The sequence below is a fragment of the Vulpes vulpes genome, chromosome 3, assembly GCF_048418805.1.
Source record: "Vulpes vulpes isolate BD-2025 chromosome 3, VulVul3, whole genome shotgun sequence".
In the NCBI taxonomy this organism is placed as follows: Eukaryota; Metazoa; Chordata; class Mammalia; order Carnivora; family Canidae; genus Vulpes; species Vulpes vulpes.
Genome location: NC_132782.1, coordinates 97,338,853 through 97,352,103, shown reverse-complemented (window position 1 = coordinate 97,352,103; position 13,251 = coordinate 97,338,853). Strand labels below are relative to the sequence as shown.

Here is a 13,251-nt window from a genome sequence, read left to right as displayed (position 1 = left end):
TGTGGAAGTGACAGGGGTGCAGTCACATGTGTGTGCTGCACGTGTGTGTTGCTTTGCACACCGCGGGGTAGGATGGCTGGTTAGCGTGTTTGTGGCCTGTGATCTGCAGGAGGTGCAGAGAGGGGGCGGCGGGGGTGGTGACACAGTGATCTACCTGGGAGCACATGGGGGGGCCATGGGTGTCTGGCGGGTAGGAGGTGCGGGGGGGGGGGGTGGAGGGTGACACAGTGGTCTGCCTGGGGGCACGTGGAGGGGCCGGCGGGCAGGGGGTGCTGGGGGGTGCCACGGGGGGGGCCGTGGGGGGCCGGCGGGCAGGGGGTGCTGGGGGGTGCCACGGGGGGGGCCGTGGGGGGCCGGCGGGCAAGGGGTGCTGGGGGGTGCCACAGTGGTCTGCCTGGGGGCACGTGGAGGGGCCGGCGGGCAGGGGGTGCTGGGGGGTGCCACGGGGGGGGGCCGTGGGGGGCCGGCGGGCAGGGGGTGCTGGGGGGTGCCACAGTGGTCTGCCTGGGGGCACGCGGGGCGCCGTGGGGGTCGGGGCGCGCCTCGGCGGGGGTGCGGGGCGGGGCGGGGCGGGGCGGGGCGGGGGCCGGCGGCCGGGCCGGGGAGGTGCGGCGGCCCGCGGTCCCGGCGCCGCCCAGCTCCGCCCGCGGGCGCTCCCGGGCCTCCCGGGCCTCCCGGGCCTCCCGCCCCGTCGAGCTCCCTCCCCGTCCCGGCGGCCGCGCGCTCCCGGGCCCCGCGCCGCAGCCTCCCCGCCGCCGCCCTCGCCGCCGCGGAAACAGGTAGGACAGCGACCCCGGGCGAGCGCAGGGGCAGCCCTGCCTCAGTTTCCCCGCGGGGCCGGGCCTCGGGGCGCAGGGGGAGGGCGGGGCGGGGCGGGGGCCCCCGGCGAGTCCGGGGCGCGGGGGGCGGGGTGTCCCCGGCGAGAGCCCTGAGCGCCCGCTCCGCGCGGGTGTCGCCGAGCAGAACGGCCCCCCTTGGGCGACGCGGCCCCCCCACCCCCCGCGCCGGGGCGCCTCCGCGCTGTTCCCATTTCACAGAGGGGGTCACTGAGAGGCAGAGGGTGGCGGAGCGTCCTGCGTCGCGGTGGGTGACCGAGCCCAGAGCGCGTCTCCTGGCCTCTCCTGCCAGGCGCTCCCGGGGGCCGGGAACCGCGGCTCGGGTGGCCCCCTGCTGGGCAGGCGGGTCCCCGCGCCCTGCTCCACAGAGGGGCTGGCCCGAGCTCGCGGAGCCCTAACTTTTCGCTGGGCCCCGGGCAGGGGACGGTGGGGAACAGTGGGTGTGTCCGGCGGCTCGGAGCAAGCCCTTCCCGCGGCGGCGGCGTGGAAGGAGAAACTGAGGCATGGACAAGTTTAGGCAGGAAGCAGCAGAGCTTCCCCACCCCTGCAGCTCCCTCACCTGAGCCAGGTCGGGACAGCCCAGGCTGGCGTTTGTTCCTGGCAGCAGAGCCCTCCAAGAGTCCCTGGGGGACTTCTGGAAATGCTCCCCTGAGGCCTAGGCACCCCTGGGCCCCCCACCCGGCTTCCACCGCTGACTCACTCCACCCACCTGCCCACTGAACTGTGTGATTCCAGGAGGGACACAGGGATCTATCCACTCCCCATTCTCTGCCCCCTTCCAACCCTTGCTTGCCCTTCCTGCTCCCAGAAGGTAGCCACTTTCATAACTTGGGGTATTCCTTCTAGACTTTTCCTTCACCTCTGCAGTCATATATATGTGCACCCACAGAGAACATGTAAAGTGCATCATGACGCTGTGGACAGATATTTTAACAGAAATGGTGTAATCCATCCTATTCTGCAACTTGCCCCCTCTCGTCATTTCTTTTAAAATTACCCTTTGTGCGTATAAAACTGACTTAGTCATAGGAATTTGGGTGCTGCTTTTCTTAAGATTTATTTATTTGAGAGAAGGGTGGGGGTGCCAGGGGGAGGGGCAGGGGAGAAACTGTAGCAGACTCAGCGCTGAGCCACAGCTCAGAAGCGGGGGTGGGGGGGGGCCTGATCTCACCCCCAGCCAAAAGCAAGGGTCTGATGCTTAATCACTGCACCACGCAGTTGCCTCTGGGGGCTGCGTTTTATTTCAGCTTCTTCTGTAAATTGACATCTTTGGGTTAAGTAAGATTTGTTCTTTGTTCTAATTTGACAGGATCTGAATTTGTGGGATAAGGTGTCCTCTCTTCTCTGTTGCATATGTGCATGTATGCACACCTGTGCACACATCATGTACATGCATGTGCATGTACACATGCTTCAGTACAGGTCTGCATATATACGCATGCACATGTGCACAAATGTGTGCGCTACAGACACAAGCACACACATATACATACACACATGCACAGGTGTGCATATGCACACTTCTGTCTGTGGGCAAGGACAAACATGGTGCCCCCTCTAGCTTCGCTCTCCACTGAGCCCAAAGGCTTGGGACTGAGCCAGGGCACACTCTCTGCCTGTCCAGGCACCGGAGGGCAGAGTTCCTGAAAGGAACAGCATCCAGGGGTCCTCTCTGGATGCCCCTAGTGCCGCCCCCACCTTCTAATAGGAGACAGGGTCATTAGAAAGCATGGCTGGCTGATGGGAGTGTCCTGGGTCCTATGTGTTCCACACACTCCCCGGGTCCAGGCTGGAGGATGAGAGTGTGTGTGTGTGTGTGTGCTGGAACATGGGCCAAGACCATCAAGACTTTGGTGGAATGCCTGAAAACAGCCAGTGGGGAGAATCCGGAATCAGGTGGCGCTTGCATTACCGTCTCAGGTCCTCCACTTCCTAACTGGGGTAGTTCCCTTCCCCTGTGTGGGCCACAGCTTTCTCATCTGCACCACGGGGGTGAGGCCAGTGGCAGCCTCCCCAAACTGTGGAGTGCATCGATGGGGTGATGAAACAAAACACTCACTCAGAGCATTGTCATCCCTTGGTGAACAGGAAGTCTTGTCCTGAACTGGGGAGACCTAGAGGTGGCCTCTGGGTGGAGGTGATGCTCAGAGTCACCACTTGGTCCATCATTTCTTGTGCACACCCTACATCCAGGCTGGAGAATCCTGCATGCTGAGTGGGCTGGAGGATGAGTTTCCTGGTTGTTGAGGGCCAGGCTCAGCTCAGAGGAGTTCAGAAGCATCACAGCATCTGCGACAAGTGACCTGTGCTCCTGGCCATAAGCAAAGGTGCAGTCATGAAGTGAGTTGAGGTCCCCAGCTTTGAGATCCGAGAGGCAGCAAAAGTTGAGGAGGTCCATGGGCAGCTTTTGTGAGCTTTTCTTTACATTTCAGATTACTCTCAAAAAAATGTTAAAAAGATTTTATGTATTTATTTCAGAAAGAGAATGAACACACATGGGGGACAGAGGGGGTTGCAAAGCAGAGGAGAGGGAGAGGCAGACTCCCGGGATGAGGAGGGGGGGTTCCATCCCAGGGCCCTGAAATCAGGACCTGAGCCAAAGGCAGATGCTTAACCAAAGGAGCCACTCAGACACCCTAGATTACTAATTTTAAAAAGTGGGAGATGTCACATAAAACTCTGTATCTCTGGATCCTCTTGAGAAATCAGAAAATCAGACACCTTTGGCCCTAACATTTGGCTGTCCCCTTAGATGGGACGGGCACCCTCCGGGGTGCCACAGCCCCCACCTGGGCCACCCCTCATTCATAAAGAACAGCAGAAAACAAAACTTAATAACCTAGACTCACCAGCAGCTTCTATATCTCTGCTTGGCCACAGATGAGTTATGTGATCTCAGGCAAAGTATTTAGCATTTTTGTGACTCAATTTCCTCAAAAGGAAAATGGGGATAATAAGCAGCACTTGCCTCAAAAGGTTATTTTAGGCATTAAAGGAGTCAGCAACTTAAGCCTCTTAAAACAGCGTCTGGTGTGTGATACACACTCAGTGTTGATGATGCTGGTGCTGATGCTGACAATGCTGATGTTAGCCGCTTGGTCCCCGTGGTAGCACAGCGTGCAAATTGTACTTGATATAAAAGCTGTGGAAACACAAGTGAGGGAGGAAGAAAGAACGGAAAGGAATGCTTTGAGCCGTTTTTTTTTTTCAGATAAGGTGCTGCCATCCGAGGTATTTTTATTTCCCAAAGACAGAAGAGGACCACTTTTCAGGGAAAGATACAAAGAGGAGGGGATTCTAAGCTGGGTTTTGAAGGAGAGATAGGAGTTTCTCTGGATCACTAAAGTGAAAAGGGCATTGCCCTACAGAGAGGAGACAGAAAAGGACCCTGAGATCATGATGGGGCTTATGGCAGGAAAGGGGATGAACATTTTTTGCATACCTACTAGGTGCAGGTGCCCTTATAATTGCTTCCCCGTGGGCTTCATAATGCCCCCTGAAAACCAGGTCTGTGATCCCCATTTACTGATGAGTCAGAGGCTCAGGGCGGATGAGCACTTGCCCAAGAGCTTACACAGTGGGTCAGTGGCAGAGCTGGGGTCAGGCCCCAGATTCTAAAGCCCATGCACCCTCTCTGAGCCTGGTTTCTCCTCGTAAAGTGGAGATAGTACTTCCAAAACCTACTGCACAGGTTTGTGGCAAGGATTAGATGAGAAAATTCTTGCACAGATCTCACAGCACGGGACCTGGCACAGAGCACTTGCTCTGTTATTTTCATTGGAACAAAGCCCGTATTTCTCCAGACCTCTCAGCCTCACTCATACCAGTTGGGGGAGCCCAGGGAGTGAATGAATGAGCTGGGCCAGTGGATCTCAAAGTGTGGTCTGTCGACCAGCAGCACGGAAGCAGCCTCACCTGGAGCTGGTTAGAAGTGCAGATTCTCACACCCACCCTAGACCTACTGAGTCAGAGACTGGGGATGGGGGCCCAGCAACCTTTGTTTTAACAAGCCCTGCAGGTGGTTCTAAGTGTGCTGAAAAATTTCAGGATCACTGGCCTAGAGAACTTGCAGCCTCTAGTCTGCCCACCTGAAAGGTCTGGAGCAAGATTTGACTTTCAGAGATGCTGAAAGCGAGGGATGCCCCAGGCTGCTGAGGACCCACCTCCTCCCCATAAGAAGCTTGTTATTAGAGACCCTTCTGTGCCTTGGGGCCTTGGTGGGTTGTGCCTTCCCCCCTGGACCCCCATGAGAACATATGTCCAGCCATGAGTCCTGAGCAGTGGGGAATGATCTCAAGACTCTGCAGGAAAAAACATTAAGGAGGTCTCAGGTCAAGTGACAAGGAGTTAAGTACAGGCTGGAGATAATAACCTAACTGCAGAGGACCTCCAAGTGGAGACGTAGGTCCCCTCCATGTACCTCTTTGAAGCACTGATCAAGAGTGGGAGGCAGTACAGGGGCGCCTGGGTGGCACAGTTGGTTAAGTATCTGCTTTCAGCTCAGGTCATGATCCCGGGGTCCTGTGAAAGAGCCCCATGGCAGACTCTCTGCTCAGCGGGGAAGTCTGCTTCTCCCTCTCCCTCTGCCTCTCCCCTCACTCATGCATACTCTCTCTCAAGTAAACAAAATCTTTTTTAAAAAAGGGAAAAGAGTGGGAGGCAGTACAGCCTAATGGGTGGAAGCAAGGCCTTGCTTTAAATATCGAAGTTGCTAGGTCTGCCTACATAAAAATTAATATTTCCTCTATGGCCAAAACCAAAAGCACCCATGAACCTGAATGTCAAACTCATAAAAATATTTGTCACTTCTGTGACAAAGAGTTAATTTCATGGGCAAAGAACTCTTGCAAATCAAAGACCAAGCACCCCCTCCAAAAAAGGAAAAAAGAAAAGAGTAAAGGATATGATTTAGCTGTTCGCATAAAAAGAAGTACATAAAAGGAAGCATAAATTCAAACAGACGAAAAGATGCTCAACCACTCTTCAAAAAAAAAAAAAAAAAAAAAAGAATTGCATTGCCAAACCCCAGTGAATTCTGCTTTCCACCTCCCAGATCCCGGGGTAACACTCAGTGTCGGAAGTGGGGGCTGGGGAAAGCAGCACGCTCCAGCTCTACTGGTGGGAGCACAAATTGGGGAGTCGGGAAAATTGTTGATATTTAAGAGGCCCATGGAGTATGGGCCCATACTCCAGAGGTCCATGGGTATGGAGGCCCATACCCCAGGGCTCTGCAATCTCACCTGCAGGAATTTACCCAGTGGGTATCTCTGCCTTGGGCACAGCGTGTTAGAGCAAAGATAGTCAGCCTTGTGCATAAGAGCAAACAATTGCAGAGTAAACACCCATCAGAAAGGAGCAAGCAAAAAAAAAAAAAAAGAAAGAAAGGAGCAAGTACTGGACGTGTGGGAACAGCCACGCACGAGAATATGATGTAGCCATTCAGAAGAAAGCAGTAGCTCTTTATGAATGGAGGGGGGACCCTCTCCCAGACGTATTGTTAAAAGAAAAATGCAGGGTATGGAACAGTATACAGTAGTCTAACCATCTGTGTGCCTAGAGCCCCTTTTAAAAAAAGGACAAGAGGGCAGCCCGGGTGGATCAGCGGTTTAGCGCCGCCTTCAGCCCAGGGCCTGATCCTAGAGACCCGGGTTAGAGTCCCAGGTCAGGCTCCCTGGATGGAGCCTGCTTCTCCCTCTGCCTGAGTCTCTCTCTCTCTCTCTCTCATGAATAAATAAATAAAATATTTTTAAAATTTTTAAAAAGGACAAGATAAGCATATATATGTAGATATTTGTATATGCACATTAAACCCTGGGGCAAAAAAAAATAAAAATAAATAAAAAATACAAAACGCTGGGGCACACTCGGGAAGCCTGTCCTAGTGGTTGGCTTTGGGGAGGGAAGAAAGACCTAGCTTTTCACTGCACACATTTGGTATTCTTTAGAAGTCCCCCCGCCCCGTACATTCATTACAGTATAGTGATAAATTCCAGCCACACACATCTTCCTTATTTAAAACAAGCATAGCGTGAGAGAGAAGGTGAACTCCCTTTTTGACCACTATTCAAATTATATGTTTCCAAATAAAAATGAGTTACTGTTTTTAAAAATAGAGCCTTTGATCACAAAAGAGCAAATATTGTATGATTGCTCTTACATGCGATACCTAGAATAGACAAATTCATGGAGACCAAGTAGAATAGAGCTTACCAGGGGCTGAGGGGTGGGAGCGTGGTGGTTGGGGGAGTGGGCGCTAGTGTTCACAGTTTCCTTCTCTCTGGGAGGATGCAAAAGTTCTGGCGATGGATGGTGGTGATGGTTGCATGACAGCGTCAACCTACTTAATGCCACCAGAACGTACACTTAAAAATGATTAAAATGGCAGGGGCGGGGGATCCCTGGGTGGCGCAGCGGTTTGGCGCCTGCCTTTGGCCCAGGGCGCGATCCTGGAGACCCGGGATCGAGTCCCACATCAGGCTCCCGGTGCATGGAGCCTGCTTCTTCCTCCGCCTGTGTCTCTGCCTCTCTCTCTCTCTCTGTGACTATCATAAATAAATTAAAAAAAAATTTAAAAAAAAATGGCAGGGGCGCCTGACTGGCTCAGTTGGAAGAGTGTGTGACTCTGGTTCTCGGGGTCTTGAGTTCAAGCCCCGTGCTGGGTGTAGAGATGACTTAAATAAATAAACACTTAAGAGAAAATGATTAAAGTGGTAAACTTTAGGTTGTACAGTTCGCCACAATAAAAAAATTTCTAGACGATTCAAAAACAAAAAACACAAAAACGTCGGGGCTCTGATATCAAACTGCTTGGGTTCCAGTCCTTGGTTCCACCACTTCTGAGCTGTGACTGCTTGATCAAGTGTGTATTCTTCTCTGAGCCTCTGTTTTCCTACCTGCAAATGGGGCTGCCCAAGAGTACCTGGCTCACAGGAATCCTGCAAGGGTTAAATGACTTTGTCCACACAAAGTGCTTGTTGCTCTGAATCTCTGGGACTATTCTAAAAGGTCAGGATGAGGAGAATAAGGAGCTAGAATCAGCCCCTGGACCAAATATCAAGACCAGCAGGTTCAGATGGGGACAGGGCCTAAGGAGTTTTCAAATGCATCATCTGTATTTTTATTTTGCTTTGTATTTGCAAAGTTAAAAAAATTATGTTTCCATCATATGAATTACAAGATATAAATTCAGAAGAAATATTCCTAGCTGGTAGGAATACCCAAAAGATACAGTGATTCTTAACCCGGACCTGCTAAGCTCCAGAGATCAGAATCCTGGCTCTGCACTTACCCACTGTGTGACCTCGGGCAAGTTACTTAACCTCTCTGTGCTTCAGTTTTCTCATCTGTAAACTGGAGATGATAAGAAGTCTCACCTCAGTAGGGATATTATGAAGATTAAACATGTCAAGTACTTAGAACGGTCCCTGGCATGCAGGAAGTCCTAAATAAACGCTTGTTAAATGAGTAACTTGAAAGAAGCCCGGAAGTCGTTAGCTCTTCTGTTTTGAAATGAAGAATTTTGGGATCCCTGGGTGGCGCAGCGGTTTGGCGCCTGCCTTTGGCCCAGGGCACGATCCTGGAGACCCGGGATCGAATCCCACATCAGGCTCCCGGTGCATGGAGCCTGCTTCTCCCTCCGCCTGTGTCTCTGCCTCTCTCTCTCTCTCTCTCTGTGACTATCATAAAAAAAAAAAAAAAAAAAAGAAATGAAGAATTTCTTTTTTTACACTAAAGAAATGGGGTCCTGGCCAAGCTACAGTCATGGAGCTGAGCTGAACCTGAAGCAAACCTCGTGGGTTTGCTGGGAGATGGGGGGGGGTGGGCATTGCCCAGCAGATGAGGGGTAGAGACAGGCTCAGAGAGGTTCAAGAATTTGCACAAGAGGCCACACAGTGATAACAGCAGAATTTGAATTCAGCTCCAACTTGCTCCTCCTCCACTGTGCATCCCTGGCAGGGAGAGTCTTGAGGATTGTGGGGGCGGAGGGCATGGGGGGAGGGGTGTGTGTGAGGCACTGGTGTCCCTACGACAAACAGAGCCCTTGCCTTGCAGACATCTAGAACAACCCAGACAGCCTTGCTCCCTCTCGAGGTACCAGGGAGCTCATTCTCGAGCCCAGATCTGGAAGGAAGACTAAGATCTGGGAAGTCTGGTGCACCCTCTTTCAGGAGCTGCTGGAGGTCTGGCCCCCATAGAAGATAACTCGGGGTGTGGGGGGTTACTGCAAGGCAACCTCCCCAGACAAGCTCCCCCGCCCTCTGCAGGCTGATTCCTGAAATTCCACTGTGGGTCCCTCACCTCTGTCTCTGTGTGGAGTTTGTTGATTTTCCTGGTTGAAAGTCACCACCTCCCACCCCAGGGAGGATCACCTTTGTCCTTCCTATGGGGTTTGTGCTGCAATGAGGAGCTGCGTGGGGGCTTATGCTGAGTTTGGTGAGAGGGACCACAAGGGGGTCTGTGGCTGTGGCCTTGGGGCGGCTGCCTTTGAAAGCTTTAGCGGTGCAGGGAGGAGGGGGGAGCATGTAAAATGTTTAGAAGTGTGCTTGGGCCATGGGAGGTGCTCCCTCCTGGAAGGAGGGGCCATGTACTGGACCAGGGGAGTCCCGGTTCGAGGCAGGCTGCTCCGGGAGACCTGTCCTCAGAGGACCTGGAAGCACCCAGGTTTACCCGGAGTCCTCGAGAGGCAGTTTGTCTAATGGTTGAGTTTGGGGGTCAGACAGTCTGGTGTTGGAGCTCAGCTCTGTGTGACCTTGGCCTTGATACTTAACCTCGGAGCCCTAGTACTAGCCTGGGGACTGGGGTCAGTAGCAACCCCCGCTCCCTGCTCAGGGCCTGCTAAGGCCCCCCAGTCACTGGCCCCATCCTTGTCACTGCCCCCGTTAACTCCAGAAATGCTGCGCTGTTCGAGAAGGGAGGAGGGCGGGGCCGTGGGAGGAGAGGCCTGTGCAGAAAGGCCCAGAACACCTCCTCCTGTAGAACTCAGCGAAAGTTGAACGATCAGATTCTGGGCCTGGGGGATCCCTGGGTGGCGCAGTGGTTTAGCGCCTGCCTTTGGCCCAGGGCGCGATCCTGGAGACCCGGGATCGAATCCCACGTCGGGCTCCCGGTGCATGGAGCCCGCTTCTCCCTCTGCCTGTGTCTCTGCCTCTCTCTCTCTCTCTCTCTCTCTCTGTGACTGTCATGAATTAAAAAAAAAAAAAAAAACAATCTGGGCCTGGCTGTGTGTGTGTCCAGGGAGGGGTGGTGTTCCGCTGGAGAGCACCCTGGCTGGCTGCAGCCTCTCAGGCTGTTGGAACAGGAGTTGGTCTGACGCCTCTAACACGAGATGACACGAGTGACAGCCCAGCCACGGGATGATGGGCCCAGTGAGCAGACCTCTCCCCCCATCACCGGCCCCCAACATACATACAGAAGACAGAACCTTGAGGAGTAGGGTGGGGGTTGGGGGCCAGGGGATGACATTTTCCAGCATTTAGGGGGTGTTTCCTGAATGGGACGATGCTAGTCCACAGGGATTTAAAGGTGTTTTGTTGGCTGCTTTGCCCCTGCAGCAAGGGGCCAGGTACTGGAGATGCAGCAGGGAGCAAGCCACGTCTCCGGGCCCGCAGGAAACTCCGCGGTCCCTGCCCTGAGACCCCCTCTCCAGCCTCATTCCCACTCCTGAACTCCCACTGGGGCCCTTCTCTGGCTGGACGGGTGGGGCTGACCTCTTGCTGGACCTTATGATCTAGTTGGCTGAGGACCCCAAGCTAGAGACTGCTGCCCGAAGGCGGACAGTTCCCCGAAGCTTGTCATTCCCTCCAGGAGGTGTGACCCCTCCAAAAGGGAACCGTGTTGCTTTGCTCACCTTACACGCAGGGACACGAACTGAATTCAGTTTCTCTTTCAACCTGTGGGATGGGATGTCAAATAAATGCTGTTGAGGCCCGCGTGGCTTTCTCCTCTACAGTAATAATGATAAAAACAGTGTGTTTTTAAGTCTACATGACATGCCAGGCTCGCGCATTATTTCACAGAGATCTTTCAGCAACCATAAAGGGTTGGTACAAATATTCTTCCCATTTGATCCCTGGAGAAGCCCAGCTCTCTCACTCACTGCATGATCTTATTGCAGCTTTCCAACAATCCAGTGAAACAGGAGGTGTAATTGTTTTGCAGATAAGAAAATGGGCTCAGAGAAGTTGAGTCACTTGCCCAAGGTCACACAGAACGAGCAAGTGGTGCGGCTGGGGTTCAAACCCAAGCAACTGTTCTGACCACAGAGCCCACTTTGCTCTCCCCATCCTGCCTCTCCTTGGCTTCCAGGTGTTATTTGAGAAGTGGGTGCGGAGGAAGAGTGGAAATTTTTACTCCATGACATGGTTCTTGAAGCCCTTGGCTCGCCTGCAGCCAAGTGTAAGGTTTCAGCTGTTTGCTTCCCAGGAACTACCCTGGGTCACCGTGCAGGTAACGATTCCAGAAGCCCCCAACAGAGAGGGGCAGCCCAGAGCCCAGCCTGCGTGTGGCTCTGACTCTTGGGGCAGCAGCCCCTCACCTTCCTGGGCACCCGATTCGCAGCCTCTGAATTTCCCTGGAAGCCTGACTTCCTCCTGCCAGTCGGCCACCCAGGGATCCAGGAAGCCCACAGGGGCTGGGTCTGCCTCCCACCAACTCAGTTCCCCAATTTGGGCTCAAGGCCCAGAACACCATACTGGATTTTAGAGGTTGGCAGGAAATGAAGACATAGCTGGAAGAAGGGGGCCCCTTTCCCCCATTCTTTTTTTTTTTTAAGATTTTTATTTATTAATGAGAGACACAGAAAGAGGCAGAGACACAGGCAGAGGAGAAGCAGGCTCCATGCAGGGAGCCCGATGTGGGACTTGATCCCGGACTCCAGGATCACGCCCTGGGCTGAAGGTGGGCGCCAAACCGCTGAGCCACCCAGGCTGCCCCCTTTCCCCCATTCTTGTCTTTGATTCATGCCTTTCACCTAGTGTTTGAGGAAGAAGGTGTTTACTTCATAAATTCCAGTGGAACCCACTTTGTGGATCCAGGGCCCGGGAAGCCCAGCTGCCCCAGCACTTACAGAGCACTGACATAGGACCAGCATAGTGAGCCACGTTTGGTCTGACTTAGCTTATTTAATCTGCACAGTAATCCTCTCCACCATCACAACCATTCTCATCACCGTCATCACCTCCTTCGTTGTCATTCCTGCCCCCATCATCATCATCACCTTCGACACTATCAGCATCCCCATCATCTCCATCATCACCTTCAACACTCTCAACACCTTCAACACCATCATCATCATCCCCATCATGTCCATCATCACCTTCAACACCTTCAACACCTTCATCACCATCATCCTCATGTTATTCCATCATCATCATCGCCATCATCCCTGTCATCACCAGCAGCAACATCATGGCCACCCGCATGGCTTCCCAGACCCAAGACCCAACATTGCAGATGGGGAAACAGACCCAGAAGACATGACCCATCCATCTCCTAGGAAAATGGTTAAGAGTTTGGGCTCTAAGTCTGACAGACCCAAATTTGGTTCCTAGTTCTGACACTTTCTAGTCATGTGACTTTGAGCAAGTAATCTAACCTCCCTGAGCCTCAGAGTCCTTGTCTGTAAAATGGGGGTGAGCACAGTTCCTGCCTCATAGGGTTGTGATGTAGGTCACATGAGGTGGTGCAGATAAGCCTTGGCACAGGGCCTGGCTCAGGTCATAACAGCAAAGCAAACATAGGGTCACACTTTGGTAAGGGGAGAGTGTTTGGTTAGGAGTTCCCAGCACCCCTGGGCTGGTGAGGGGCAGGAGCTGCCCAGTGTGAGAACGGCACTGGAGGGCCACCTCGGGGCAAGTTGGAGACAGGACTGGAGGAGGGTGGAGGAAGGAGGTCCTAGGAGGCACCAGCCACTTCTGTTTCTGACTCACAGGCTTCCCTACCATCCATGGTGGCAGATCCTGCTGGGCCCTTCTCCCCCTTTGATAATATAGTCCCAAGCAGCAGTAATAGCGAGCATCCAAGCAACTGTGAACATTTCACTGCCAGCCTCTGAGGCTGCTGTGAGCAGCTATGTGGGCTGTGTGCTCCACAACTCCACGGGTGTCATTCACGTAGACTCCACTGTGAATGATGCCACCTCGAGTTGTGCAGTACACAACCTTCACAGCTGTATGGGGCAGCTCTCTGAGCCTCCTTCCTGGAAAGGGTGCAGAATCTATCTTGGGTGAGTCAGGTCTGGCTGCAACTCAAGGCAGAAAAGATTGAGTGGTGTCTAGATGCCATCTGAGATACAGAGAGACCAGGCATGCTGCCTAAGGCTTGTCCTTGAGAAGATTGTGGTGACAGGTGATGGTGATGGATTATTGATTGTCCTTAACATAGACAAAGCAGGCTCTACAGTCAGACAGACATGCAT

General features: G+C 53.4%; 1 protein-coding gene across 3 annotated transcripts in view; it reads left to right on the top strand.

The window, feature by feature from the left end:
- Positions 1–636: 636 nt before the first annotated feature.
- The window catches only part of SCNN1B (sodium channel epithelial 1 subunit beta), a 59,437-nt gene continuing 46,822 nt past the window's right edge, over positions 637–13,251 (top strand). Inside the window, exons 1-2 of one of the 3 annotated variants that reach the window (XM_072753679.1) lie at positions 707–779; positions 3,030–3,176. The gene's annotated coding sequence lies outside the window, so the exon portion shown is untranslated. Of the gene's footprint in view, positions 780–3,029; positions 3,177–13,251 lie in introns of all 3 variants that reach the window. The other 2 variants (XM_072753678.1, XM_072753680.1) reach the window with 2 other exon arrangements.